Below are 6000 nucleotides of genomic sequence, written 5' to 3'. Positions count from 1 at the left end.
GGCACACAGAGAAAATGAGTAGACCCAATTCACAAATCTTGCCTGGGGCTAGACCTTTATACATTTAATATAGTATGATAGTGGTAATAGATCTACTCAGTCCTTCTTTCCTTTCCAGGGACCAAATTTCCTGCTCTTTTTGGTGGTCAGATAGAAATGATATGCAGGGCAATGACATTCCATATACATTTTGCCCTTGACGTCCCAGGGCACATGTTCCTTGAGGGTTAGAATTCTTTAGCTGACTTCGAGTCTACTTCTCTTTCTCACACCAATGACTTGTACCCAAGAGTGTATATCTATTATAATTGCTACCTAAAGAGAATAAGAATTACAGATAAGTAATTTTCTTTTTCTAATCTAACCCCCTGGAGGCATTTTAGCAGCTAATACGGACGATGACAGGCATTTCTGCTATAATTTATACAATTTCATTTTTCTTAATCATGGATTTTTCGTCTCTTACGTCACCTGCTTAAAATGGAAGCAGAGTGTGTGTGTGTGTGTGTGTGTGTGTGTGTGTGTGTGTGTGTGTGTGTGTGTGTGCTTTGACATGTATAGTCCCCTCTGTAAAACATTGAAAATGCCCACATGGCCATGAAAAATGTAGATGAGTATCTTCTCTGAAATGACCTTCCTCTAACTATAGACTAATCCTCTTGAAGCAGTTTATAAAACATAACATGGGTTTAAGCTCTTCAGTGGGACACCCTATCTCCAGCACTCAAGGAAATATGAAGTTAAAATGTAAAATGTGGATCTTTATAGTCACTTGTCTTTGCTGAGAAAATCCTCATTAAGGAGGCACATTGCAAACCATTTGTATGTTACAAAATAAGACAGAATTCAGGAAATGCATGAGAGGGGTTGTAATTCAGTTTTTTGTTATTGTTAACTGTTCTCCCACCTAGCACAATTCCTGATGCATGAAAACATGCCAGTAAATATTGTTGGTTTACATTAAATTCCCTAATAGGTAGTGAAATGGTACAGTACCCTCCTTGCATGCTTAACCTCCCCACCTGCTCCTTCCAGTGCTGGTTGGTGCAGCCAGCCCTAGAGAATCCAAGCCAAGCAGAAGCATCCCCAGATTCTACACATCCCAGGATCATCTGGGATCTAAAGCTGTCATTGGCAACAACGTTAATGAATCATGGGTTCAATTTAGTGGTTCAAGAAATGAGGCTTTATGGAACTGCCAGACAACAGTCTCAAGTAGAGTACAAAAGAGGACTTTTCTCACTGTAAGAAAATGAATTCATTTGGAGAAGTTCCTTATTTTCTTGTCTGGATCCTGTGAGTGTGGCCATATTGGACAAAGAATCTTTGCCTACAAAATTAAGAAAAGGCACCCAATACTCAAGGCTCATCCTGGAGTATCTCAGTGTGTCCTAAATGTGATAACAAATGTCCTTATAATAAAGAGGAAAAGGGATGTCAGTGACTGAAAGGAAAGGAAGGAAAAGATGCAGAAACCTAGGTGGTATGGCCACAAGTCAAGGGATATTAAGGCCACAACACATAGGCAAGGCTCAACCCTGGTTCTCTGGAATGAGGGTAGCCCAGCAGATACCTTAATTTTGAACTTCTGGACTTGAAAACTGTGAAATAATAAATTTCTAATGCTTTGGTTTTGCTTTATTAATTTTCATGTTTTTATACAAGATTTCACTATGGCATTTTCGTATGTATGTGTCAGTGTATTTTTCTATTGCTCATCCATGCCCACTTCTGTTGTTAAGAGCTACTAGGTATTTGGTGTTCCTTGTGGCAGCAGTTTAGAAACTAATACAGAGCCTGATCTAAAAGATCTAAAGTCATTATTATTAACAGCTACAGGGCCTGCAATTCTTCCTCCCCATTTCCACAGGCTTCCCTGAGACCCACCTACTATTTGTTGTGGGTCCTAGCAGTGGTGTCAAGGGCAGAAACCCATAAGAAAACCCACAGAATCAGCTAACTTGGGCTCATAGGGGTTTGCAGGGACTAATCCGACAACCAGGGAGCCTACAGAGGACTGACGTAGAGCCTCTGCATATACGTTACAGTTGTGTAACTTGGTCTTCGTGTGAGACCCTTAACAGTGCGAGAGTGCTTTGGGGACCTATTCCTCTGCCTGGCTGAGGTCCCACTTTACCCCAGTGTAGCTGGACTATTGCACACTAGCCCATTTGGGTGGAAGAGCACATCTAGGCCTGAAGGAAGATCCTGAGTGGAAGTGAGTTCAACAGGAAAGAACATTCAGGTGTCAGAGGGTAGCTCATTTATTAGGAGGGCATAGGAGATAATTATACCCCAGGAAAAATAGCTGTTTGGATCCATGTGGTGGTAACTTATTGATGGGGCAAAGATTTCAAGGATGCTTAATTTGCATATTCAGGAGCAACAGGGGCCAGGGGAAGGAACATTACAAGGTCATATAGAAAAGAAAGTCCAATCCAGGATGATTCAGCCATCAGATAAACAGCCATCAGTCCTCTTAACATTGGAGACGCATGAGCCTCTCAGTTGCTACAAGCACCATGGAGTGTCCAGCTAGGGAAGCCGGTCTGCTGGGGTTTGTTGTTACCCAAATAAGGCCAGGGAGCAGCCAAACTCCTGTGGTTCTCATGATGAGAAAATCCTGGGTTTTAGGCATGCTTCGACTCCTTCTTAGCATCAGGCCAGCCCTGGCTTCCTCCTACTGGATTGCCTCATCCAGCCTTAATAAAAGAGGAGGTGCCTAATCTCACTGCAACCTGATATACCATGGCTAGCTGATATGCTTGGGAAAACTGCCTATATCTGAAGAGACACAGTAGAGGAGGAGTGGATGGGGTGCGGGCGCGCCTGGGAAGAGAAGAGGGAGGGGAAACATCATTTGGAATGCAAAAGCAAAATAAATAAACAATGATAAAAGGCTCCAGGGCCAGCTTTATCTTCTCCTGAGTCCTCACAGGAAACCTGGATGGATGAATGGCATTCATTCTAGAGCAGTGTGTGCAACATTTTTGAAAAGTAGCATGTTCCTATAAAAAGCACAAGGACCTGCGATCTAGAACTCCGTGCATCCATACATCGGAGTCACTGCAACCCATAACTAAACTTAGCCTGTCCTCAATCTGTTCCTTTCTGGCAGGGAGTTTTCAGAAGCTCAACAGTCCGTTGTTTAGTAAATACTTCGCTGAACCTTCTGAGTCTCAGTATGGATTTAGAATTATGCTCTTTCACACTTTGAGGATGGATTGCCATTTAAACTTTCCTCTTGTCACTAAAAGTTGGGGGTGCACATTTGTACAGAGGTAATGCACTGTATTAAATATGTAAGGTCTTAAAAAAAAAAACAGAAGGGACTTTGAGAGCCCATCCCTTGTGAAGGGATGCTCTCTTGACCTGGACACATAGGGTAGGGCCTAGGCCTGGCCCAGGATGATGTGGTAGACTTTGGGGAGCCCCTTTTGAGGGCCTTACCCTGCCTGGGGAGTAGAGGGGGGATGGCTAGGGGCAGGTGGGATGATGGGGGGGAAGGGAGGGAGAGGGAGAAGGGATTGACATCTAAAGCAAGCTTGTTCCTAATTTGAACTAATAAAATAAAAAAAAAAAGTTGGGGGTGGATCTTGGAGAGGATAGTGATGTGCCCAATGGTAGAGCATTTACCCACCATGCATGAGGTCCTGGGTTTAAATCCTAGTCCCCACCCCACCCCACTCCCACCAAAAAAATGATAAAAGATTTATCAAGAATCAGTTCAGTTCTTCATCTTTTCTGTTTTCTTTCCTGATTAGCCTAAAGAGGCATTGTGTCTACAGGTGTCCATGCATGAAGCACGGATAAGTATGTTATCATGTTACATACCCAGTGTAGAGTTTACCCATGGATCTATCAAAGCTGTATGAAATATTCTTTAATTAGCTCATGATAAACATGGGATTATAGGTGTGTATAACAAATCCACTATTCTATTCTTTGGTTTGCTTGGGGCTTGCTATCAGGTTCTGATATAAGCAAAGCAAGCACTCAACCACTGAGCCCAACCCCTAGATCTTCCTATTTTCCTATTTGTGCCAATAGTGATTCTTGCTCTTAAATTTGCAAGTAGCTACTATACCTTAAAGTAGTTGCCTTGCTTCGGCTGTTTCCCTAGCGTTCCATGGAGACTGTATGGGTGTCATGTGGACATGCATGTGAAACCACAGCAGGGAGGCACCAGCTCCCACACTGCATCATTACTGCTCCAGTTAATGTGGTAGAATGCTTAGGGCAATGCTTTGTACATAGTAGTCACTCAATAAACAAAAGCCTGGCTGAATTAAGAAGGGTGGTTAAAGCTAGACTCTAGGGACAGCAGCCAACTGGAGGAAAATAGAAGTAGACACGATAATTGTGACAACACAAAAGCAACAAGCTTATTGCATTTTTAACCAGTGTGACATTTCCCCTATGCTTTTTCAGAAAATGGAAGAAAGGAGAGAAGGAAAGAGGGGGTGAGAAAGACCAGGACCAACAAATTTTCCAAACTGCAGAGCCTCTCACTAATGATAGGTTAGTATTCAAAGTGTTTCAACAACACGGTCTCTTTGACCCCGCTCCCACCCCAAGTCACAGCAAGTTGAAATTGGAAAGAGGCTTTCATTGTTCATCTAACTGTGGATATTGATGGATTGCTCACTTCATCCTGGTGACACCGTCTGGGAAAATGATTTGTGCACAGTGGCGTGATCTGAGGGGATGATGCCAGAAGTCCTTAGTGAAAGAAAACAAGAGAGATGCCTGGAAGCCACCCACAGTAGATGGGTACAGAGACAGTGACTAGAAAGACTGCATATGTGCTTGTGTGTGTATTTACTCATTCCTTCTTCACTCGCTTGCTCTTTAAAGAGCTGAGGGTCTAGCCTAGGGTGCATGCCAAGTGCACACCATATTTCCAAGCTGAGGGGGCTCCACCTCCAGCTTCCGGCACCCTGAATCCACTTTTAAAGTCAAAATTCTCTTGGAATTGCCACCCACCACAGAGAATCATAGGATACAAAACATTGCATGTTATAGAAACAAACCTAGATTCTAAGATTACCTGGCCCTCATTAGCTCTGTAACCTTAAGGAAACTACAGCTTGCCCTTAACATCGACTTCCAGTGGTTACCATGAGTCAAGTTGCTCTGTCAACATGCATGACACAGCCACTGACTCCATCAACTCTTAAAATTTCATCAAGGCATGTTTTCCCTCAGTTACTCAATGTGCTCTTTTGCCTAGCAACATGTAAAAAAAAAAAATTAAGTCACGTTTTCATCAGATATAAATTAGCACATTGCTTCTGTGAGGTAAAAACTGATAAATCACACTCCATCCAGTCCAGCCTGCAGACTGCCTCCAGTTTCCTGAGCTGAGGAGGGGAGTGTCAGTGCCCCTCTGGGGTTCCTCACCCCCATTTTACTAGCATTTCATTCAAGGCCTTAGGACACACTGGAAGAAGTTTGTCCTTAGGGTTCAGTTGGGCCTGGGTTTAGGTACTAGTCTTTCCATCTAGTCTAATAAGAAGCATGCCCCTTCCCCTCTGCATCTCTGTTCCTCCATCTGTACAGAGAGAGAGAGAGAGGAGAGAGAGAGAGAGAGAGAGAGAGAGAGAGAGAGAGAGAGAGAGAGGAAAGAGGTAAAAGGGAAAGTAATACCCCTGCAGGGAGAGTTGGGGAATGGATAGCCACAACAGAACAGGGAAGAACCTGGGGGTGGTGGGAATAGCCAGGGCAGAACAGGGAAGAGCCTGGGATGGGGGTAGAATAGCACCAGCAGAACAGGGAAGAGCCTACGATTTTCTTGAATTCTGTTCCCAACCCTGGAATCCATCTGCTTCAAATGCCTCCTAAAATTGAAGACACGCCCCCACCCACGTGCGTGAGTCTTTAGCCAGGCCCTTGTCTCCTCTCCTCAGCTTTGTTTTCATTTAGTGTTTTGCCTGGAGTAGCTTTTCCCTATCCCTAAGCTTCTGAAAATCTGTCCATTCTTCAAGACGCCAGTTAAAT

Source organism: Cricetulus griseus, chromosome 3 (genome assembly GCF_003668045.3).
Source record: "Cricetulus griseus strain 17A/GY chromosome 3, alternate assembly CriGri-PICRH-1.0, whole genome shotgun sequence".
In the NCBI taxonomy this organism is placed as follows: Eukaryota; Metazoa; Chordata; class Mammalia; order Rodentia; family Cricetidae; genus Cricetulus; species Cricetulus griseus.
Note: the sequence above shows the minus strand (reverse complement) of the source record.